The sequence below is a fragment of the Sparus aurata genome, chromosome 9, assembly GCF_900880675.1.
Source record: "Sparus aurata chromosome 9, fSpaAur1.1, whole genome shotgun sequence".
Lineage (NCBI taxonomy): Eukaryota > Metazoa > Chordata > Actinopteri > Spariformes > Sparidae > Sparus > Sparus aurata.
Window position 1 is genome coordinate 10,731,992 of NC_044195.1, and position 25,522 is coordinate 10,757,513.

General features: G+C 44.7%; 1 protein-coding gene across 3 annotated transcripts in view; it reads left to right on the plus strand.

Annotated features, from left to right (window-relative positions):
• arhgef49 (Rho guanine nucleotide exchange factor 49) overlaps nt 1–25,522 on the plus strand; it is a 67,887-nt gene that overhangs the window by 10,328 nt on the left and 32,037 nt on the right. For 2 of the 3 annotated variants that reach the window (XM_030428403.1, XM_030428406.1), the window contains exon 2: nt 573–644. The gene's annotated coding sequence lies outside the window, so the exon portion shown is untranslated. Of the gene's footprint in view, nt 1–572; nt 645–11,461; nt 11,587–25,522 lie in introns of those variants that run through there. The other variant, XM_030428404.1, reaches the window with a different exon arrangement.

The following is a 25,522-nucleotide window of genomic DNA, read 5'->3' on the forward strand; positions in this document are numbered from 1 at the left end:
GACACGTTACTGATTACTGATTAATGACTTTACTTTATTGCCGTTCCAACACAGTTGATGTAATGTGCTCACATAAAACAAAACTTCAAAAGCAAAGACTTCTCATAACCACACTGAGACGAGGGACACAGCACAATTTCTACCTCAGAAAATATCACAGATTCTCTTTGTCTTCATCAAAATACAGCATTACACAACCATTTATATTATAGTCAGTTAAAACGAGCCTTAAAGGAGACCTTTTGAAAAGTCTTGAAAGTTTAAGAGGTCAAACACCGCTCCTTAACGCCTCGCCAGTAGTCCCGCCTTTAAATCTGTGACATTGTGACATCACCATGTCAAACATTTGCATAATCTTTGCCTAGCAGCTAGTTTGGTACATTTGAATTGATTTAGCACAGCTGCTGTGTTATCGTGGAAAACGTGCTCCAGTAGTGAACCAAAATAAAAATGCTGAATCTTAGAATATTTTGGGTTGAACAAATGCTCCAACCACTAAAAATGGTAGAATTAGAGATTTACAATTGCACACATTGACTAATGTTGATTTTTTTTTTCCTCTCTTTCTCAAGAATCAAGATTTGAGCCCCATCAAGCGGCCATCGGACGACACCATCACTTTGGAAGGACACTGATGCTTTAAGGTATGATTTTACGTTGTCCGAACTTTCATCACCCAGTGATACTTTCGTATCATAAACACTTTGCCGCAGACAAAATGACAGTAATATTGTCAGAAATATCGCAGTTATACGTCATTTCTGAATGTTCAGAAAAACAAAAGCCCTGGCAGGTGTTTTACTCACAGTAACTTCCATGAGTGAACACACTGTGTGCACTGAAGATCTCACGCTGTGACAGGTTTGCTGAAAGTTTTTCGCAGTTCCATGTTATCACCTGATCGGTCCGATCTCTGTCAAACCACAACACAGCACGTCAGCTGATGGACTCAACAGATTCAGATTGTAGCTTCTTCTTTTAAAAAAAAAAAATAAATTAATAAATCTCTTCTGACAACGAGAATCACTCACCACTGCCCTCCCAGTGGCCAGCCCTGAAGGAAATAACCATTAGTGGCTCTTCCACTAAATAAAAAAACAAAAATACTTTCTGACTGAGTGGATTTTTGCCTGAGAGCATTTTTCCTAAAGAACCAGTACTGAACACGCCACACAGCAAAGTACGCTGAGAGCAGTGGCATTTAAAATCTATTTCTCTTTCTGCTCCCTGCGTATATTTGTGTGTGTGTGTGTGTGTGTGTGTGTGTGAAGCCAGATGCTGAATGTTAATGAGACTGAAAGCCTCTGTGCTACTCTACCTGACAGCTCCAAGACGGCTTCAGCTTGTGTGTGTGTGTGTGTGTGTGTGTGTGTGTGTGTTCATGCCCACAACCTTCCTGTGGTGGACTATCAGGATTCAGGTCAGAGCACATTTTACCAGTAGGAAGGATTATCCTGAAAGCAGCTGAGTCGGCAGGCTGCTGTTCTGTGGAGAGGTTGGTTAGTTTGAAAGTGTCAGCGTGGAGCGTCTTCAGAACGTCTGCTCTGCCTTTAATGATGCGGCTGGTAAAATATGGATTAAACTGTGGTCTGCACATCAGCCCAACTCTTTTTCTCTCTGTGCTGCTGTCTGAGAAATACCGCTGCTGTATTGCCACGTGTTCTGCTGATTGTCTTTGTTACTCCCTCTCTCATTTTTCCTGTTTCTTGAGCTTTCTTTTTACAAATGGAGGGTCTCACGACGGTGACAGGAGGCGTCACATGTCGTATATGGTAACCATCTGAGAAACATGTCAAACTTTGGGCTATAAAAAATGGACTTAACCAGAAAGGTAACCCTTTGTCCTCAACCTCGGCCTTAGTCCACACATTTGAATACGTTTGAGAACGCCCACCCCGACAGTTCTGTCTTATATTGCAAACTACAGCCATCAGCGTTTTCCTACAGCAGGAAACACAAGAACTATCTGGACCAGGTGGTTTTTTACCTTTCATGTCTTTTTAAGATTGGCTGAGCTCCAGCTGCTGAGATATTACACAACTATAGACTGTGTTAGATATGATGGAGCTTCCTGGTTTGAACCTGCAGGATGGACTGTAATCACTCTGCAGATCATCAATTCTTCTTTCTAATGGCCAGCAGGGGGCCACTGACAGGAAGAGGTGTGACTGTATTTAAGCGTATGAGAAAATGAGCTGACTTCTCACCTGGTTTGTTAGCTCAGGAAACAGCTTCCTCTGGAGTTTATAGTCACAGTCAATAGCTTCAAGTCTTCTTGGATACAACATGATGTTCATTTAGTAAATTATGGTCCCATTTAGAGTAAAATGGACACCGAGCAGGGTACGTTTTCACACGTGGTTAGTCCCTACCGAGGCCCGTCCCTGTGTTCTTACTCAGATATCCTCTCAGATCTGGCTCCAGAAATAAAAAACGGTGAGAGTGTAGTGCTAAACTTGAGGCTTCAAGACAGTAGTCTGCTGGCCATCATCCTATTCAGCGGTTTTGATATGAGAATGTGTTGTAGACGCGGTGCTTGATTGCTAGCGACAAACCTCCTGACTGCATGTGTCTGAGCATTGCAGTTTGGTTAACAGTGACATTATTAAGTGTCTTAGATTAGTGATTGTTTCCTTTTTCCTCTTCAAGAACATTTTTGTTATTTCTGCTATTGTCATTTCTGCTACACACACACATGTTGTAAAATTTGTGTTCATTTACTGGGAAAAGAATACATCAGTGAATGCAACACAATAATCACGGTGAGTTCATTTCGACACTCGTTTGAATTCCTATCATTTTTATGTAGCTTGCTAAATTTATATTTTGGACGGATAATGAAATACTTTATGCTTTATTTAAACTCAGTGTTATCTGAGTTATTGATATTATTGAGTTATTTAACGTAAAAAGTGGAAAAAACCAAAAGCTTGAGTTCTGGCTCTGAATATACAGATATATCCCTCAGCCCTCTGTGTGGCTCATTGAAGTGAATGGGGAGGCTGAATGTTTTCATGCAGCACTAACGTTGGTCCGCACGCGCTCCTCTGCTCTTCAGATATAAAACACGGCTGAACTGCAGCCACCCAGTTACCTCCGTGTAGTTTAACCCTGTTGCTTAAAAAAGAAAATGGCATCTTCTTTTCCACTTAAATAAGCGAAAGCTTTTCACAGCTCAGTCACTTCTCTTTCTCCGTGTTTAACATTACAGTCTTTCTAAGGCTGCAGCCTTGCTCATTTATCCACTGATAGCCCAAGGTCTCTTCTAGTGGCTCCTCCGTGCGCCGTCATTTCAGGGAGCAGCGACCTTGTTGGCCTGCAGCTCCTTCCTTGGAGCCTCACTTATGTCACTGTCGTTGCATAATGTTACACTCTTTAGCGCGACTGTGTTTGACGCAGACGTGGACCTCGTCCTCGTGCACAATGCGTGCCTCCAACAGTTCACAGCGCTCGCCTGTTGCCGCCGCCTGCCCGTGTGCAGCGCCATTGAGATTCAAAGAGCCTCGCCCTGCTCCGTCTGAACATTCTGCATCATAATACGCCTCAGCCGAGCTCCTCCATTGATGTGTAAATTCTGATGATTCTCAAGTACGCCCAAGCTTCCTACTATTACTATGAAGACCGCCGCGCTTGAACTTTGATGGCTAATGTGTTTTTATTTCCGCCTCCCACGCAGCGCAAAGACTTCATGAGCTGCCGCCTCCCTGGGGAAGAGGGATAACATGGATCTGTGTGTCTCTGTGCCTCGACTGAAGATGATCCAGTTCAGTTCTGTGTGTTCAATGCATTCAGTCCGGTGCACCATCTGCGTCGCTGTGTCAACAACCCCGTGTTTACTGTGTCTACCGAGGCGTTTAATTCAGGCGGAATATTAAGAGGGTCGTCCGTTTTGCAGATGAATGCATCCCAGCCGCGTTTCTGCAGAGCAGTAGATTTATTTGGCATTTCCTGTTTGGCTAATACTCCTTCAAGATGCATGCTGGTACCTCTTGGCACTCTGTTCTGCTATGTGGCACTCATCAAACTACTTGCTAAAGAAAGCGCTGCCTTTTTTCGTTTCCCCGTGGTGATATTTCAGCAGCGGGGCCTGTTTAGCATATATTTGGGGTGGAAAAGATAATGAAAGTGATATGACCCTGCAGCCGCTCTAACCAGATCTGCGGTATCATCTGGAGGAGAGCAATCAAGGCCGACTGATGAGAGAGGCATGTGGATGGCGTGGAGGAGACGCGGCTCTGAGAGGGACTGTACAGCACACTGTGGAGACGGAGAGATTGACAGGAAAATTGGATTTCAAGGCTTCTCATCAGGAGGGAGTTTATTCAGTGTACTGTGCAGCTGCAGGCGTGCTGATTATGATAACAGGCTCCGCTCTGCACACAGGCCTTTAAATGAACCAATACAGGGTCAGGAGGAAGTATGTGTACGCATACTGTACGCTCACGAACAAGTCAGCGAATATGGGTCAGAGAGCGTTCTTTACGTAACATCCCACATGGAAATGTCAAAGTGTGACGGAGGTCTGCGTTGGCCTCTCTGGAGGATGGATGGAAAATGAAATAATGGATCAAGTTAATGGGTCATGATGCAGACGTGAGGACCTGCCTTTATTTATTTCCATTTTTCCAGGCGGGTCACCTGCGCTGCCTGGTCCGATCAATACAAACACACACATGCACACGCATGTGCAGGCACACTCACACACCCCGACAAACACGGCCATGTTAATGCAGTGAAAACGGAGGAAGACACGGCCCTGGTTTTTTTTGTGAGAAATGCTGAAAATTTCAATTGATTTGATGATCAACGGAACATCAACATACATTTTCATCATTGGTAACAGTCGTCTGTGGTTCCAGCTTCTCAAATGTGAGGTTTAGAATTTTAAAGGAAAACATCTTTCAGTTTCAGCTCTTCATCAGGAACAACAGAAGAGTTTATGATGATGATTTTAATTTTGATGATCTGTGTGAAGTTCTCGTAAATGGTTGGTCCGATCTGCTTCACACAGAGGAAGCGCAGTGCCAGATTTGGCGCAATCTGGACACGTTCAATTGGAGTAACATTCATAATAAACCACAAACGCCGCTCTCACGTGATCTCATAGGGCAGCAGACGTAATGATATGGAGATGACGTTGCAGTGATAAATAAATAATCGCAGGAGGTTAAATGCTTCTGGATGAGTGGGGACATGCGGTCGTCACAGGTCGGGTTTTCTATTCTTCAGAGAGAACAGGAGTAGTAGTAGAGTCAACGGTAATATGCTAGCTAACGTTAGCCTCCAGGGGCTGACAACGTCGTCAGCTGTTCCGGGATGCCTCTCCCCTCACGAAGTCCTGATGTGATCCCTCAGATTTTAAATCGTGAATGTCATTCACATGTTTGATGTTATCCAGGTGAGTCTGTGAGCAGTTCAAGGGGCTTCAGACTGGATCTGTAAGCCATCGCATCCCCACACCATCTGTGCACTAGTTAACAAATCATTTATTGATGACTCCTATAGCCATCCAGCCGAGATGCTAGTATATGTATCAAACTGTGTGTCGGGGGGTTGTAGGTCGTGCACACTCGCACAAATCATGAGAGAGTGAAGCAGCAGTTTTTGCGGAGGAATATGGGTCACTTCCCTGCTGCCTCCTGTCTCTGCAGCGCTGTGGGTCGACGTATGTCAGGAATCACACAGCTACCCTGCTTTAAGAACACAAGAAGTCAAGAGCCTACGGTCGTATGGAGCCTCTGTAACGAGGCTCAGTACAGCTTCACATTTACACAAACACAGCAAAGGCTGCTGGGAACGTCAATGAGGATAATCTCAAATTTTGACTGGTCGTAAAAGCTAAGTGATCTGAAAAAGTGATGACAGTCCATCCTGCAGGGGAAGTGAGTGGTTTTATGAAAATGTCACATTCCTTTGAAATCATTCCCAGTCTTTCTCAGGGCGAACGTGTTTCAGACGGTTTAACTCAATGGAGAAGCATTTGTGGGTCTGCAGGGGTCAGTTCTGTTAATAATTGTTATGTTGCTCATTCGAGGAACAACAGGTGGATGTGTTAGTGTACCTCCGCACCACAGGTGATGCACAGAAAACAGGTGAGTGGCACAGTGCATGGAGCCGATCGTGACGGACCGGACTGACCCAGCTCCCCCGACCTGTCAGAGGACACAGACACAGTTAATGCTTTAAATATAGTTCAGTGTTTCCAGCCTGTGGACACTCTCCTGTATGTGTGTCACTGTGTGCCTTTTGTGCATTGTGCCATCCATCAACCTCCACCCAGTCACCCATCACTCTATTGATTGTTAGCCATCAAGGGGCCGCACTGTGCCCCACAATGCCCCTGTGGTTGCCAAGCAGATAAACACACTGGCAGAGGACTTTTTTTTTCTTTTTTTTTTTTTACGACGTCCTGTATTAAGGCGCTCCTCCCCCCTTCAGTATGTACACATTCCCCTCCAGCCGAGGGGGTCAACAACAATGCGTTGTTCCCAACAGTAACAGCCATTGTGCCTCAGTGAGGGCTGCATTATGTGGAAACACTGCGTCCACACACTCTATTAGCCTTCCTGGCTGTGGCTCTAATAATGTGGACAAATGTCATCACTGTCTCCTCTTCACGTCCCGCTGTGTTTGTTGGTTCAGGGAGATGCTTCATGCTGCTGGGCTCCAAGGGTTACTGACTCGACACTAAAAGCTGGCTCACCCTCCTTCAGCTCCTCATGCAGCTCCTCCCCTGAGTCATGAAGCGCTGCTAAATTTAGAACCGCCTTAAAAAGTCATGGTGTGGCAACTTCTTATTGAGTTAGCCCCCACAAATGGCTCTCCCTCTCTCCCCCTCTCCTCTTCCTCTCAGTAAAAGGCTTGTCCGTGACTCACCCACGGCAGAGCGAGGGCTCTCTGAATTATTGAACCAATGGTGGAGTCCTTATAAATTATCTAAGCACTTGTCGCCGGGCGGAGCAGAGCTGCTCTGTGGCTACATCTCGTCTTGACCCTCGGTGTCAGTACCACCTGGACCTCTGTCTGTGTGGGTCTGAGAATAGGACAGGGCGGACCTGGACACACACACACACACACACACACACACACACACACCTACACACACGCGCACACACACACACACACACTGATGTATTATAGGGCTTGCAGTAAAGGCTTTTCCCTCTGCAGGGGCATGTGAGACGTAGTCTGCGCTTTCAGATCTTTAAGCTCCACAGTAAGTTTCCCGACATGAACAATTAATTAAAAAGCTCTATCTAATGTGAAAGGAGCTCTTAAGCCTCTTTTAGCTCATTGTTTTGGTTGCACAGCCTGCGTCATTCCTCAGTCCTGTGTCCAGGACCAGCAGGCAGCAGTTTTTTAGCCAGCAATCTCTATAAACCCTCTGCACGCCTCCTGCCCAGCTCCACACAACACACTGACAGAGTTAGTCAGTAGTGGAACCAGTAGCAGCTAAGATCCAGACATTGAAATTAAGACTTGTGGCTCAGAGTTGAATTTGACTTTACTTAAAAATATAAAATAAAATGGCACTCAATCATCCTGGAATCACTTTGACCTTACATTTTGTTTGGAAACTAATATTTTTAATGCATCACAGAGGACACACATCTTTTTTAGTGAAAAACAATCAGTAACCCTAAACCATCGGGTGCACAAATAATGGACAAGTAAATAGTGTTAACCTCTCTGTGGTCTTTTAGTGTGGAGTCTTTAGTATTTACACACTTCTCAGTTCAGATGTGGTGACAGGCTTATCTCAGCTCTCCTGAGTGCACAGCCAGCGCTTTCCCACCAGGAAAATAACTCTACGTGGACACGGGCCCTTAGGTTACTCAAAATAAATCAGAAAACCAATACAGGACTGTACGCCAGCGAGCTAGGCGGCTTTATCCTGGTCATGTGACAACATCCACGGTTATCCCAGTAATGAAAGTTCACCACAATCAAGTCACTGTGAGAGCAGGTTAACCATCAACTGTGAACAAGCGATCATTTTCTTGATGAATAGATCAATGGGGAACATTGACTGTCAGAAAATGTCCCATCACTATAGCCCAGTGCTTGATGTGACGTGATCATATATTCGTCAGTCAGAAACCAAGAGACGCTTCATATACAATCATATAAACGCACTGGAGATCATGGCATCAGCAAAACAATCTCTGCTGAGATTGTTGATGCGAGAGGTCGGTCATGTTGTTGCCCATGTTGTCCACGCTGCTCAACAGGAGGACCACCTGCCTGTTTACAACCCGAGCAGCACCTGCGCTCAATTAGCTCCATGCAGTCAGTTATTAACGAGTGTAAAAGTGGATCTCATCATGGTCAGTGTGACAGTGATTACGCACTGTATATTCATGTAGTGCACCACACACACACACACACACACACACACACACACACACCTGATTAATGCCCTCCTGTGGTTGCTGTATTGATTACTGGAGCTGCTGAATATAGAAGAAATGCTCAAACAGCCTCGGGCGTCGGTGCCTGCTGGAGGCAGAGCAGCAGGTGCTGAGCGAACACACCCACGGCCGACGGTTACGGCAGCTCCAGACGTCTCTCTCCGCTCTCACTCTCGCCTTCAAGGTGGACGGTGGAGTCGCAGCAAAATGAATAACATTGTTGTTGGGTTTTTTTTTTCAGTTTAGGCTCGTTTGGAAGTGTGAAACAAAAGATATGGCTTCAGCGAGGTTTTGGCAGTAAGCTGGTGCTGGAAGTGACCCATATGTGTTCTGTGTGAGAGTAATGTGTAGCCGCTCGTGCTCACTTTCACAGACACAAACACATGAAAAGCCGTCTGCCGATGCCTGCGTGGTGCCTCTCGTCACTATTATTCCCACAGGAAGTCAGGGTTATGGGACGCCCCTGGAGTCTCTCTCCATATGCCCACACACACAACACACACACACACACACACACACCCCACACATACAGTGACAATATGCCGTCATTATAACACACTGGCTCGCTTTGCCTGGCTCTGTGAGACAGTTACACAACTTTCATGCTGGTGTTTGAAGCGTCGCCTGTTAAAAAATTGTTCGTTCTTACGACACATGTTCCTCCAACTGAGCAGATGATCTGATTAGATTGTGAGCTCCCCGCTGTGTAAATAAATGTGTGCATATTAATGAGGGGAAGGAGATTTAGAGATAGAAACTTCATATTAAAATCACTCTGGCGCTGTTGCGAAGCTGTGGTGTTACAGAAATGTCTGCTAATCTGTTCATTTTCATAATTCATGGCAGGTGAAGAAATCTTATAATCACTAGAAGGATGAGTCAATCATTTTCCTCTTTTTCTCCTTCTTATAAATTCTGCCCTGCGACGCGTGATGCGTCATGCTGCCCTTCACAGTCAATATCACTCATATCTTGAAGGTCAGCGGTGCCGTCCTCCGAATTTACCGGCAAAATATATGTAAATTGTCTGTGGCACATATCAGCGTTATCTGATGCATCTATCGACAAGATGACATCATTCTTGTGTGCCTTCTTCAGTCATTATAAATCAGAAAACCAAACAGGTTTATGATGTGACAACGCTATGGTGTCACATGAATACTTTGTTATGGTGACAATAACAAACCACTTGGTTGAGTTAGCGAACCTCGTGGTCAAAAGAACCCAACGTTGGCTGTCAGTAGGAAACGGTAGAAGAGCAGCTGTCTCCAGAGGTAATGCCAGATGTTTTAATGATCGATCCGCCCCGCCCTCCTCCTGCTGCTGACTTTCACACTGTCACACTTTGGCCTTGTTTGCTTCTCCTTCGACCACCAGAGGAGACAGTCATGTTCATGTGGAGGACGGTGTTGATATTTTAAATCATGTGAGAAAAAGCAGACATTTCTAACATTGTGTTACTGAAGCAGAATCCCACAATTTCCCCCCAAATCTGTGTTTTCAGGTGTTTAAAGGTACGTTAGTGACTCAAGGTCAAAAGCCAGACCTGCAGTCATGCATCACGTGCACAAACACAAACACAAGTGTGTTTGATGCACAAATGCAGAATAGTTTTTTTTTTATCATGTAGTTCATTCTAAAAATCAAAGCTATAGTGTAGCATATACACACTCTAGGATTTAATCAGGTGTAACAAAATCAGTCACAGGAAATGAGAGTAGTGAGGATGTTTCAACATTGCTTCAGTCCGGCACTCTCAGCATGTGACCAATTTATACTGCAGATGTTAGCTTAATCATTGAGGACCAGCATTACTAATGTCAGTATACAGTATACACATACATTAGCCAAATTGTTTACAGTATCTTGCACGACTGTGCTGCCCGGTAAATGATAAATGAGGATGGGTTGGTCTGAAGGCTCTAAAGTTAAGTAATTGTTTTGTTTCGTCATGTAGGAGTTAGCTACACCAGTGGGTCAGAGATGGAGATCAAAGGGGCACGATGTACTGTTGTAGAAGAAATTCAAAGTTAATATGAACAAGATTAATGAGGTAATAATACAGACTTTTCCACGAGTGAATAAACAAGCTGTTCTCAGGGAAAAATAAGGTCCCAGAACGGGTGGCAGGGTCCGCCACATTATTCAGACGTGAAAACAAAGAGAGTTTGTTCATACCGTTTGCTTAGGCAAAAACCAACCAATGTAGATGTTTGTTCACTTTTCTTCACCAAAACTACAGAGTGCTCCTTTAAAGTAAATTGGGGTTGTTGTTTAGCAACCACCATCGCAGATGAAAATCTATCTTGACAGTGCCTAGAGCAGAGATGTTGACGGACGAGCTAATGTATTAAAGTTCTATTGACGATATGTTAGCCTGCTTTTTCCTCGCTGTCTGCTGCTGTTTCCCTGGAAGTTCTAACAATGAGAGGCCACTGACAGGAACTCACCATTACCTTTAGTAAATGAATGAATACAGGGACAACACTCGGGGTGACGGAAGTACACAACTCAACAACATAGATGTTTTAGAGGGTTGTAATGTGGAAATGTTACATACTACTATTGTCTCCATATGTTTCTGGAGAGGTGGTGATGAGAGAAGACATGAAGTCATGCCCCGATCTGAAGTGACAGCTCCGGCGTCTCCGTTGCTGTTGGTCACATTGATGGTTCGGTGTGGAGGCCTGCGGACTGTTGCGGATCACACCGTGATCCTGAAGTTGTTTGTGTGTGTGATCCAGGTGATGATCTGACGGAGCAGCTGTCACTTCACTCTGACTGAGAGAATTAAAAGGATTAGTCAAGTGTTCAGGATGATGACACAGCAGCAGCAGCACCTGCCTGCACTTTGTTCTCTGAATGCGTGTGTGTGTGTGTGTGTGTGTGTGTGTGTATGTGAGTGTGTTTGGAGCACCTCGCAACTCTACAGCCGCTTCCCGGTAACCATGCCAACCACAAGGGGCTGTTCATGTTGGAGCATGCTCAGTTTGGCTCCGTCCCCCGTAACAATGGCCAGTGAGGGAGCTCACACTCGCACACACACACACCCTCTCTCTCACTCTACTCCAGCTCGCGGTGGGAGCTAGACGGAGAGGAGAGGCTGCCTGCTGCGCTGCCGAGCTCGCAACACACACGCACACGACCGCCAAACGCACACTCCTTCGTAACAAAGGTGAGGACACAAACCTGCACATATCGCTGTGAATGCCCTGGCTGTTCTGTTCTGTTCTGTTCTGTTCTGTTGTGTTCTGTTCTGGATGTGAGGAGTTTGTAGCATCAGTGTCTGTGGCTCTGTGACAGACGGGGCTGCAGAGTCAGACAGTTGTTGCTGCTGTAAAGACTGGAGAGCCAGAGGAAGCATGTGCTCTGCTTTGTGACTGACAGGACTGCATGTCTTCTCTCTTCATCTTTTTTCCGTAATATACTGTGACCCCCTGCTGCCCCTGCTTGTTAGAACGCTTTTGCTTCTATGGATCTTGTTGTTTTTCCGTTTAATGAAACAGGTTGAATATGTTTTCTGCTCAGTCGGAGGTGTAGTAGTTGACAAAGCAGCGGCCGCTCAATAATTCATGTCGCCTTGTATGGAGGAAAGTCAGGGGCTGACAGCAGGTGTAATGCGATGCTTTGCATGGACACAGATCGCTCGGTCGGCCTCTTTGGGCAGTTGGCCTCGGTTTTACAACCCTGTGTTTGCTTATTCACACACTGCACGCTGCATATCAGCCGTTTGAAAGACTGCTCTTTGTGCGCTCACCTGACCTGCTGATATAACTCAAAGGTGAAAGTGTCTCCGAGGGGAAACAGATCGGGGCTGGTGTGGATGCTCGGCCATCTCCTGATGTCATGTGATCTGCAGGTGGAGGGAATGTGAGGAGCCTCGAGTGTGTCTGTGGTCTGTCTGCCTGTGGGAGTGTGAGTCAGGGCGGTCTGAGCAAAAAAGATATCCTCGATCTTATCCTGTAGTCTCGCCCCATTTCTCCCACAGAGGCACACACACACACATACACACACACACACACACACACTACAGTCACTAACCACCTCCCACAAGATTAATTGTTGTGGCTGTTAAATTCCTGGTTGGTCGATAGTGTATTCCTCTGCAGCCAGCCGGCCGCCCCTTGTGTCTGTGTTTGCTCTGGTGTGCGTGTGTGTGTGTGTGTGTTTGTGTTTTTGTGTGTGAGAGCAGGTCTGTGGCCTTGTATGTAAGCCAGAGGTGCAGCCAGGGCTCCCTGATATGGTCTGAATCAATATGATGATAATTATGTCAGCATCTATGAATATATGAATATATGAAACCCATTACTGTAACTCCAGTTAATGAATGGTTGGTTGATTTGTAGGCAGATTCAAAAATATATCTGAGTTTTTATTAATGAGCGGTGTTTGAAGGCGTGGAGACATTTTCTAAATACAACAGTTTGACATGTGGAGGAGTCCGCAGTCAAGCTCGCAGTAATAGATCTTAGAAATAAAGCTCGCTGACAAGCCGTTTGCATATGAGGACATAACTGGACTGTTGGGCTGTTCTTAACGTCGTCACATTTTGGTTAGGTTTAGGGGAAAAACATACATTACATTCAGTCACATAACTTGATTAACTTACTTTATATCTGTACATTAACTTACATGAGTCAAAAACAAATCTCTCTTGACTGGGGGCTTTTCCGTACACATGTGCTGGCTTGGCTGGTGAGATTTTATCACAGCCCACTTTGAGGCTGGGCAGTAGGGGCGTAATGAGACATGGATCTGGATCGATATGTCGATTCAGTGATCGATGATCCAATGGCATCGTTCCAAAGTGAAAACATCGATTCATATCGCTGCCATCGTGAAATTCCCATGGCACGTCTGTGTCACTGTTTCCGTCCATGCACAGCTCCTTCCTAACAGTGCTTTCTTTTTGTTAAAAAGAATAGATTGGTTGGGTGCACTTTGACCCCACTCTGGAGATGGTCCATCATCTGTTTGACTTGGCACAGCTAAATGTGCCGGTAGAAAACCCCTTTTGGTCACAAACGGGACATGAACCCTGGTCTCTGGAGGGAATGTCCAGTGTCTGAGCCATCCAACCGGCCCAGCGGCCCCGCTTCTTAATGCTGGAGCACTAGAGGGGCGCTTCAAGAAGTGACCCTACTGCGGAAACTACAGCATCTGGACAGGCTGCTGCATGTGAGGTGTTGGGAGTGTGAACTGGCCGGTGTCACCATATTGTCATTCATTATCTGTTTATACACCTGCCTCCATCATGGTCCCGCCAAGAAGGAGTCCTAAAAATGTCTATTGACAAATAGGAAAACAGTAATTCTGCCATGCAACTAGTGGTAATCTACATGATTTTACTAATGATAATGATAGTAACGCGGATATATTGATACTTGTAGAAAGAAAATACAAATAATCCTTTCAAACATTTTAAATAGCCGAGGTGGTGTCATAATCAGTCAGATGACCTGTTCTGACAGTTCAAGTAATTACATATACATTTTTAAAACAGAAAAGGAGCAAACCCTCTCTAGGCCAGAGAAGAACTCCCCAGCAACCTGAACATATGATATTTTGAAATAGAAAGCAAACAGTCTCTGTTTACACATATGGCACACATGGAGTGCAGTATCACTCATGACAGCCGTGTGTTCAACCTTTGTGTTGCTCTGGTTTGGTCTCCACCGGCTCCTGAGACAAACATCTGTGGCTCCAGCTGCTAAATGCTCCACTTCAGGAGCTGTGAGTGTACACCAGGTTTAATCAGAGCTTGTTGGATTATATCAGCTGCATGTTGAGAGCTCAGACTGATGCACATGTGCTGTAACACATCAACACTGAGCTGTAGGAGGCTGAAACAGTCAGTAGATCAACACAGTTGATTGCAATGTCTGTACTGTGTGTCTCTCATTCACACGATTTATTGCTGATACAGCAGTATTGATTGGCGCTTCAAATGCTTAATGGTCGTATTTAGTGTGGCGTAAGTCCACTGTCCACCTCGTTGATACTAATTGTTTCAGCGCCAACTGTATACACCCCATGAGCGGCCTCCTCCTCCTGGATCACCTGTCTCAATGTGAAGGAGGACAACAGCACGCCGCGCTGGAACAGACCAATAAGAGCTTAGACGGGAGGAGCGGTGGAGGCGCAGAGAGAAAAGAGAGGATGAACAGAGCATGTAGAGTTGTGGGGTGATAGATGGCAGACAGGACGCAGAGTGAGAGCTACTCTTTCACCCTGCGGGAAATTGGAAAATAAATTGAGTTGACACAGGCGGGTTTGCATAGTGATATTGATGCTGAGGAGTGGGAGGAGAGGGGTTTGGACTCGGGGCTTAGTAGGTTCACGCAAGGCTAATCATCTCTGTACCCACCGGTTAGGACAAGCAAAAGGCTTCCTGGGGTTAGTAATTAGGAATTTCCATCTGCCATTGATAAAAAGATACAGTTTAGTGTTTGGCTCTTCAGCCGCCAGCTGCATGTGTGTCTCATTAGACGCCTCTTCAGTTTGTCCTCTGGAATATTTGAGTCTTGGCGAGTAACAGGAAACCCGTTTCTTTGTTTTGCGTGGGTTGATGTTGTTCAGCTCTTATTAAAACATGTGGTGGGTGTATCTTCTGTTTTGGTTTCGAGCAGAAAAGAAAGTGGTACCCAGACTGGACGTCAGCTTTAAATCCAGAGCTTAGAGCGTTTTGATGGCTCAGAGCAGACAGCGTGTGAGTAATGTGAACCCACGCTGACGTAAGGCGAAGCAGCTCTTCTTCTTCTTCTTCTTCTTCTTCTTCTTCTTCTTCTTCTTTTATGTTTTTGTCTTCTTTGCCATTGTTGTCTTCTTCTTCGTCTCTGTCTTCGTCCTCTTCTTCGTCTTCTTCTTGAAAAACCATACTTCCAAAGCACGCAGCAGTGTGCGTGCATGTGTGTGTGTGAGTGAGTGTGTGCCAAGAAACTGGTTTGAGGTTTTAGTTTTGAGGTCTGACATGTCAGAAAATGTTGAAAGGTGTCCATCAGTGTTCCGTCCTCAAGTCTCATTTTGTCATTGTCACTGGAGGAGGAAAGGAGCCAGAAAATGTTCACATTTTAGAAGCTGACATCATACAACTTTGACTCTGCTTTTCTCAAAAAGTTGCTCAAAATGATTGGATTGATTTCTGAGCTGACAACTCGTCAATTAATCGCCGCTGTAGAGAGGGGAGAGAGAAAGTGTGGCTGGTAACTGTGCATCCTGTTTGCAGAAAACCAGTATTAAAACAGCTTCAAATACTCACTTGTACGTATCAACAAATGTATTAAAAGTCTTCTTCTCCGACATGTTGTTTGGAGACATCAGGTTTCTTGTCACAGTTGGAGGTGTGCTTAAATGCTGCTCTCAAAAAGAAAAACAGGATCGTGCACATGTGGATCAGTCGCATCGCAAGTCAGGCAGATAAACTCAAACCGCTTCCCGCTGCAACTTTACTGCCGATTTGATACGAAACGAAACCTCACAAGGTTCTTACTCTCCGTAATTAATCTGCAAGAGTCGTCTCTTTGATAGAACATTATTTAGCCTGATTTAAATGTGAGTGACATCAGGCTCCGAACCACCAATCACAATCATTCTTTAATCAATGTATCAAACAAAGCAGGCCACATTCGAGAATGATTTATTATCTCCAAACAGAGGCATTTATCTGTCCGCACAGCACCAAAATATCACAGTGCCGTTTTTAAAACAAATTGCGTAGCCGTATTTGGTTCCTGTCATTAACTGTGATTTGATGACAAAATATTTCATTTAAATCACACTCTGTGTTTTCACATGTTGGATCCGACTGTTAGAGGAGAACGAAAAAAACAAAGGGAGACAACAATATTTAGCACAGTATATCATTCACAGTATATCACAGTACATCACAGTATATCACAGTACATCACAGTATATCACAGTACATCACAGGGCATTAGTACTACTTTATCTGACACTGAACCGATGACTGTTGGCACTGGAGTTGTAAGATACAGCACTGTCTCATATGAACGTAATATCTTGGACACTGAGCACGGTTAGATGGTTGCATCATAATGTAAATGCACACATGCATCGCCGAGTTCATACAGTCAGCTCTCTATGAACTGTGCTTTCGGTCCACCGGTGATCACCCTCCTCAACCCCACCTCCTGCTCACCCCTCCACGATCCCTCCTCTCCATCTCCTACATGCTGCTTATCATCACATCCCTCCAGCTCCACCCTTTCATCACTCCAATCCCTTCTTCTTCATCCCCGGCTCTCCCCACCTCCCTTTTCCCTCACTCTTTTGCTCTCATCTGAAATCTCCTCTCCTCTCCTCTCCTCTCCTCTCCTCTCCTCTCCTCTCCTCTCCTCTCCTCTCCTCTCCATACACATACAGTCTAAGCCAATTACAGGCATGTCCTTGGCTTCTGGAGGAGAAAGCATAGGGGGCTCTTCCTGCTTTCCTCTCCCCTCTGTGACTCTCCTCTCCTCCCCTCTCCTCTTCCTCCTCCTCTCCCTCTCAGCGTGAGTCATGCGATGACATTCAGGAGGCCCTCAGCAGATACGGATCCTTCTAGGCGTCTGTAGGAGCCGTTCGCCCGGTCGATAAGCGGGCCATGATGCATCTCTGATGGATCCCTGTTAAAGCTGACAATGAGCTGACAAGAAAGGCTTTCTGAAAACACTGGCAGCCTTCAGCAAGGTCAAGGGTCAGCATTGATCCAGGGAGAGGAGACAGGCTGGGAACACAACATGTGGCTGAATTTAAAAGACTGCGATGGTTTTTATTTCATACAGTCATAGATTCTTTTCTCAGTGACCACGTATTAAATGTTGTTCTTTGAATGTGTGGATGGACTCACATGTTGTCTTTTCTTGTCAGTTCTGATTCTGTGAAAGTAGGGCATCTTATTTTGAAAATCAATCGTAAAGTCAAATTATAAAATGAAGATCCCTTACACCAGCTCTGTTTGGGCTTTGCAAATGAAGACTGAAGGGAGCTCTGTCACTGTGTGGGTATTTCTTCTCTGTTCACATAGATCTCTTTGGTGTCCAGAGCCCAGGGGCTGAATGGGGATTTATATTTAGGGGGCGGGGGGGTCTCAGTGGGGAGGCTAGAGGACTGGTAGATGAAAAAAAAAAATCCACTGACAAAGAATGTATTCTACTGTCCCAAGTGTGTGTTGGGTATATATGACTTAAGGATGTCATTTTTGATTTAAAATGCTTAGAAGTGAGTGAGATATTATCATATATATTATTTTTAGCATCTCATTCTTTAAAATGCTGACGTGAATGAGCGAGAAATTAAAAGATGTAGTCCTGTCAGCTAACAGTAGCCTCTGCAGAAAATAAATCAAAAGGTTTTCACTGTTCGAAGGTGTGACGCCAGCCAGAATGTTCTGATCATTTTTTTTAGAAGGCACGTTGTTTGTCGATGGAGCTAAGAGGGAGCTAAGAAGAAGCAAACTAAGAAGTAAAAACAACAACAACAGAAACGTCCCCGTCTTAAACAACCTTCATGGCTGTTTGAGTATGGATTTCCGAGTTTACGAGGTGCACTTGAATGCGCCGTAAAGTCCCTGTTGGCGGCATCACTCCGCGCCGTGCAGAGTGATGTTTCAAAGTGCACATGAATATTCTGGCCTGTTTGAATGCAGAGTCAGTGGTTTGCTCCTCTGCTGAGCACAGTCCCGTTTCCGAATGCTGACTTCCAACTGAGCCTACAGTCAGTAGAGGCTGACAGAAAGGCATGAATGATGCATGTTTCCTCTTTCCTTCACAGCGGCCTGTGATCTACCGGGTATCTAACACACAACACATTCCGTTTATTCTGTTCTTGATTGATAGGCTGGTTAACGAGAGGCAGACGATACATTAATGATTTCTCTCTTTTCTCTCCATCGTCATTTTCTGTTTCTCTTTTCCCTCCGTCCCCCCTCACCCTCTCTTATCTCCCTGTCTCCCCTCATCCCTGGTGATGGAGTGAGTCACGGAGCCATCTGCTGCCCGGCAAATCCTCTGCTGCCTTATTACCCTCCTTTTGTTTATTAACGCCACTCCTGGGACCGCGATGATACCTCTACCTATCCATCCATCCATCCATCCATCCATTTCTCCACTTCTACTTCTCCCCAGTCACCTGAAACTCTCCTCCCTCTCCTCTGTCTGTTGTCATGTCTTCCCCTTTCTTTCCCTCCTACCTCCTCAACTCAAATCATCCCTGCATGTCCTCCCCTCATTTCACCTACGATTCTTTTTTCCTCTCCTCCTCATCTTCCTCGTCCTTTTTCTCCCAGGAGACAGATTATAGGAATGAGGTCAGACATCGTGCCTGTGTGTGTGTGTGTGCGCGTGTGTGAGCGTGTGTGTGTGTGAGCATATGGATATGAATGTGAGCAGCCTGTTGATGTTTTGTTGGTGGAGGTGTTGCTGTTGCTGATGTCATTATGATCCCCTGCAGAAATGACAACAGACACACATAACACCCTGGGGGCGAGTGTGCGAGTGTGCGTGTGTGTGTGTGTGTGTGTGTGTGTGTGTGTGTGTGTGTGTGTGTGTGTTCATTTACACAGGCACTGAGCACAAACATTGGCCCTGCGAAGTAATTAGAGCGAGACATACAGTAGCAGACACAGTTTTCCTTTCACACTTATTCACAGTCACATTATTTTTGTGAAGAGAAGAAAATGTAATTCCTTAAATTGACTTGGACCCTGAACACATCAGTGGTTGAAGTTACTTTTTGAAGTTAACAAAACAGCTTTAAATATTATTCACATTATCTTTCACAAACACAGTAAGACATCCTCCGATGACATGTACACAAAAGCAAAAGGAAGACACTCACTTGCGCCAGAGCTGCAATGGTTAATGTTTGCCATCTGTGACAGTGAATGAAGAATCTTTGGTTTTGTGACTGTTTGTTGGACAAAAGACGCAGTTTTGAAGATGTCACTTTGAGCGCTGTGGAATTATGGGGGGCCTTGTTTACAATTTTCTGACATTGCATAGACTTAATTAATCGACGAACCTTGAAGTAAAAGGCAAATTAATCAGTGATTGAGCCACATATGCACCTACATAATTTAAGATAACTTGTTGCAGTCTTTATGCTACGTAACATAAAAAGGCCAACTTCATCACAAATCCCAGTTTTCCAACAGGAAATCTCACAGTGGAAATAATGTTGCAGTGGGGAGGCGTCTCCTCGTAGGCACGATGTTATTTAGAGTTATTTTAGGCATCCAGGCCTGCAGAAGGTTAAGTCCTGTTCATTTTATGCGCTGACAAGGTGAGCTGACTGACAGCCGGAGCACCTCTACAGCTCGGATGGATTTGATGAACTCTCATCAGCACACATCAAACAGCCGCTGCAAGTCTGTTACGTAAAAAAACTGAAGAAGTCAACTGTGCCTCCAAAAAAACCCCCAAACATTAAATTATAGAGTGTAATATTCTGTGTGCACTCAAAGCGAGCAGAGGCTGAAGGTTTAGAAGAAAGCTGATTAAACATTCATCACTGTAAATCAGTTCACTTTCACATTCTGGGTCAAGTTTGGATGAATTCTGGTCCTAATTGGAAGGACGTCACATTTTGAGCTCTGACTATGATGCCTCTTCTTCATCATAAGACGGGCTCAGGCTCGTGAGTGAGTCCTGCACCCTGCCGACAACACGGAGAAGCTATGGCTTGACAGAAAAACAGATTTTTTTATAGCGTTTGAAAAACTGCTTCCAGCTCCCTCCACTTCACACTTTACTGCCTGAATTAAAATGTCAGCAGCTGAGGCGATGATGAATGAATGATGGATGTCAGAAATGGAAGATAGACACCTACATTAGCTGTGTATCTCCGTTTTAATGGCTGAGTCTGTGTGGACCTGAGCCTGTTATGAAACCTTTATGAAACAAAAAATACGGAGGATGTTCTTTTGTTTTGAGACGGTGCATCAGAGCTTAGAGCCTCGGGCGAGTGGCCTCATCCTGAGAACAGTCCTTATTTCTCTGCATCACTTAAATGTCAGCAGCGGGCTGCACAAAGCTAACTGTAGGCTTTACTCGTTATATCTGTCTCCCTCTGTTTGTCTCCCCCTCTGTCTGTCTTTGTTCTCGGATCAGACTCTCATTGGTTCTTTTATCATGTAGCACAGATGAGACGTGGCGATGGGAGCGCCTCATTTCTCCTCCTCAGAGGAAAGATCCATCAAAGATCTCAACTTGAAACTGTCACGTGGGATTGTAATCAAGACATGTAGCCTCTGCGGTTGTGTGTGCGTGTGTGAGTGTGTGTGTGTTTGTGTGTGTCTACCTGTGGCTGTAAAGGTGAGCTCTGTGTAGATGTTGGTACTGATGCTGAGTGAGATCTATAACTGCATCAGTCGATATGAGAGGCTGGCTGTGGCATGACAGAAAACCACTCTTCTGATTGGGTGACACACACACACACACACGCACACACACACACACACACACACAGTTATTGAGATTATGTCTATTTTTATCAAGGCTTGTTTTCCTCTGTGATCACTGGGTAATTACATGGCTTGCTGCTTCATCAATTAAACATGAGCCGCAGACATGCAAATGTCGATTGTGTCTAGTATTGACCACAGGTGTGAGTGTGTGTGTGTGTGTGTGTGTGTGTGTGTGTGTTTCTCGCTCATATTGTTTTGTCCACAGGACCTGTCATTTTTTAATGCTTCCCATTCCCTATCATGCTGGCCACTCTGTACTTGCACAGACTTGAGGTCTTGGCTACTTTATACTAATCGGGGATGTCCAGCGTGACTTGCAGCGTTTGGAAACTCCCAAAAAAACTTAAAACTAACTGCTGTTGCTTTAAAATGAAGACAGACTGAGGAACTGCGATGCCTACAGAATGTTATCAGAAACACGTATTAAACAATATTTAGAGGAGACAGTTTACAAACAAGCTGCCTTGTTGCTTTGGCCTCAGCCTGGTTCGAAAAACTGGGAGCAGACAATCCACAATTGGTGTTCGTCCAATCAGGTGCAGCCAGGAAGTGTAGGAGGATGTAGCCCGTAGCTTGTGTAGTGTGATGGCACCTGTCAGTCATCTATTGTGACACCGCCTAGTGGCATATCCAGTGTTGGGAAAAACAGGGCAACCATCTCACTTCCAGGAATGCCTCTGTTGACTCAGGATCTGGGTATCAGTAAGTGTTTCCATTAATCAATAAATCATTTTGTTTATAACTTGTTTTAAGGATGCCCATCAGAGTCCAAGGTTATATCTTGAGTCTGCCTGTCTTGTCTGAACTAGGACAAGGAAAAGCAGCAGACCCTCACTTTAAGAAGCCGGTATTTTCCAGCCTGGATAAGGCGGAATCCCATCCATTGATACATATTGAAAATAACTCTTAAGTATTTACATGAAATACCTATATTCATTTCTACTGGCTAATGGTCATAAAAGCTGCATCATGTTACTGTTTCATAACCAGCTAAAAGTTCCATGTCGTACGTAAGTAATAAAAAATTTTTATTCAGAAATCTTTTGGTTTGTTTTGGTTTGGTGACAAACTTCTCACCTCAACAACACTGCCTGAATAAAACACTATGTTGAATTAAGAAAATGATCATTAGAGCTACAGAATAGGAAGATATAACCAAGACTTTCAGACACTGTCAAGACTTGAAAATACTAAAGGGTGGCATTAAACGGCGTCCTCAGTTTTTAATCCCACCCTGGCTCGTCTTGTAGGAGAGAAGAGTTACGGGTCAAACAACAAACAGGAAATCCAGCGATATGAATGAGTAATACAATAAACCAGAGCAATCATAATGTCAGAACCACTTCAGAGCTGCAGTCTTTCCAGAGCTCCTTATATTTATTTCAAGTCCTTCCTATCACATAGCGCCGCGGTCATCATTTCGCATGGACCGATCCTTTGAACCGTCCCCCGGCGGTGGAGAAGACTTTTTTGTCCTCTCTGAATGTGTGACGATCTGCTTGTGCAAAAGAAGCGAGGTGTTTGCTCTCCGGTCATCCGCTCTCTGTATTATTCATCTGCAGTATTTCCACCTCCCAACACATGAAATATGAATGAGACCCACATGACCTGGAACCACAGAGGGAGAGGGACACACCAGTGCAACTTGTTTTGTAGGTGATCTCTAGTCACTCTCCATGAACTTATTCTTGTTATTATTTTTCGTCGCGCATTTGACTTCATAGTGGATCGCAGTAAAACTCCACACTGTAATGCTCTACAGTCATGTTTAATCCACTATCATTTTTTGATGAATAAATGTAGTTTCTGAGGCAACACACGTCGTGCCTTTTATAACTGATACGTGTCTCCTCAAAGATGTAACTATACATCAGGATCACAGTGACTGTAGAGGTTCCACAGGAGCACTCCAGGAGCTGCCAGCTCGGCTGCTGTATCTGTTCCAGATACCTGTTGAGGTAGTTGATAGTGAAGTTTAAAGGTGCCCTGCGGAGATTTTCTGTTTACATTCTGTGTCTGTCACCAAATTGCGTTTGTGGTGTTAACATCCACGGTAACCAGCTGGCATTCTACATCACTGCCTTTGTCGATGCATTTCCACCCAGCAGTAACATCTGGAGCTGAAAACGAAGCCAGCGTGGAAGTGCTAAAAACCGCAGTCCCTCCAATGGCCACTTGGGGCATCCATCGTGGCCGAGTCACAACTACGCACGTTTACTTTTGTTGTTCGGAATTTAAAGGAAATGGGATATGTTTATCACCAAATGAGTGGTACTTTGTTAGTGGCCAGTCTTTGATTATACTGCATGGAGCGTTTACAGCTGCTCCTTCACTGAAGCTCAAGACAAGCGCGTTGTCGTTTACAGACACGCCCTCAAGCAGGTAGCCCCGTTGCAGTGATTATTCAAATCCCTGCCGATCCGCGCTGACATGTCGAGTCAAACCAAGTCGAGCAGAACCAGCACATTTGTATTGAAAAACCCCATTAGACCACTGGACCTTTAATTGGAGATAAACATGTTTACAGCCTGGACCAAACATCGGTTTTGGTCTTTATAGAATCACGATGTTTGTAGAAAACCCTTCATCCCCCACGATCTTAAGTACGATTTAACTGTCAATTTTCATGATGTTACTTCAAAGTGTATAAATGTCGTTCATCTAAAGTGCATGTTTGACGCTTTCACATGTCACTAATGCCAACACTTTCACCAACTTTAAGTGGAAGACCTAAATTAACTCTTAAAGAAAATGACAGCTTGAATTGAACCAAACCAGCAGTTAGTCTGAGACGTCTCTGTTGTGTAGATATCAAGGACGCCTTCAAAGCAACACGGAACACCAAGTAAGCACAGCAGAAACGTCAGCTCGGTCGGACCGCCATGTTTTAACACTTACAGTAGCTCTAAGGACATGGCCATTTTGAGTCACAGCTTGTGACCAGCTCTCTAGCTAGCTGCCACCTCTTTGCCCAATTTTTGCCTTAGGAGTCAGGAGTTAGAAGGATTCGGGCGGTGCCAATATGGCGTCAGCTGAAGGCGCCACACTGTGCCTCACAAAGGCTCACAAAGAAACCATGTTTCATGCAGAGTCCATGTTTGATACAGCCTATGATTTCTGCATGTGTTGGTGCATTACAGTCAATCAGCAGAATCGCTTCAGATGAACAGCGGGATGTTGACTGCACGGGGGCCAGCTCTTAATCACGTTTCTCTGCAGTGCTGTTAGAGGTAAACCACTCCTCACGGTACCTTCAAGCAGGCTGTAGAAGTGCCCTCTGTGGTTCTGTTTTTTAATGCAGCTCCCTGCGACTATACTCATTACGCAGCCAGCTTCATCTGTAGTAACAATGACTGGGTTTTAAAAGTAACCCCGCAGCTCAAAATAACCAGATTCCTGCAGAGCGCCGCTCTCAGAGGCTACAGTGAACCGTCTCTACTGTACAGCTCCACTCAGCTCCCCAGAGACTGTTAGTTCATACACACAACACAGCCATTCTGCCTAATTACCCGCTCTTCTCCACACTCCCACCTTTGATGTAGCCCTGCTCAGTGTCTCACAGGCCCACGCCCACTCTCATGATGAGCCTGGTGGTGGAGGTGCTGCTGACAGTGCCCCCGGGTGGTGCCTCATTAACCCACATTTCTCAGGCTGATGGGAACAGTGAGGGGGGTGCAGGTGTCTGTGTGTACATGAGGGAATGTGTCTGAGAGCAGAAAATGGAAATGTGGGGTGTTGCCTTTGAAGAAACTCTTCAGCTTCTGTGTGCAGGAATGAGAGAAACTAGAAGCTGTTTTATTTATTTATTTTTTATTTTTTATTTTTTTCCTAATTCAGATCACCCATTTTCTCGTGTATTACAGCTACTGTCCACACACATGATGTGTTCATTTTTGGTTGGAAGCTGGAAGTTGAAAAATGGGAAATCTGACCCTCATGCTCCCAAAGTGGGGAAAACATGTTTGGCTGCTCATGAGCACCACAAACATTTACTTATGCAGATTTAATCAACTTACAACATTGTATCCGCATCGCCTTGTATGGCATATATTAAAAGTCCTGCAACACTGTCAGTGGGCAGTTTCACAAAGGATCGACACAGCTGAGCCACAGATATAATTCCAGATATAACCCCTATTATTACCATTACCCACAATCAGGCTTGGGGAGTGACAGAATGCATGTAACAGGATTATGTAATCAGGGTACAAAAGAAGGTAACTTCCGCGGTAATGTTACAGAACAAATAAGTAATTAGACTATAGATAGAGGTACTTTCGATAAAATGTAGAATAAGGAATGATACACTGGTCGGTATCCACGCTGTAAAATCTGACAGTGATAAAAAAAAAAAAAAGAAATTATGAGGAACCGTTTTCCTCAAAGTTACCAAGTAAAACAGACTAATAATTTAAATTAATCTATTTCCTTACCTTTAAAAGTAAAGTTAATTTGTAAAACTGATTTTTCTTTTCCCTTGTTTGCATGGGTTTGGTACGGAAGTAATCCAAAAGTTAATGGAAAGTAATCAAGTTACATTCCTTAATTATTGCGATACTTTGATTATTTTAGGGACTGAATTTGATAAACAGGTAATGAGAAACTGTACCAGATTAACCCTCCCAACCCTTACCGCAATGCAGCTCGA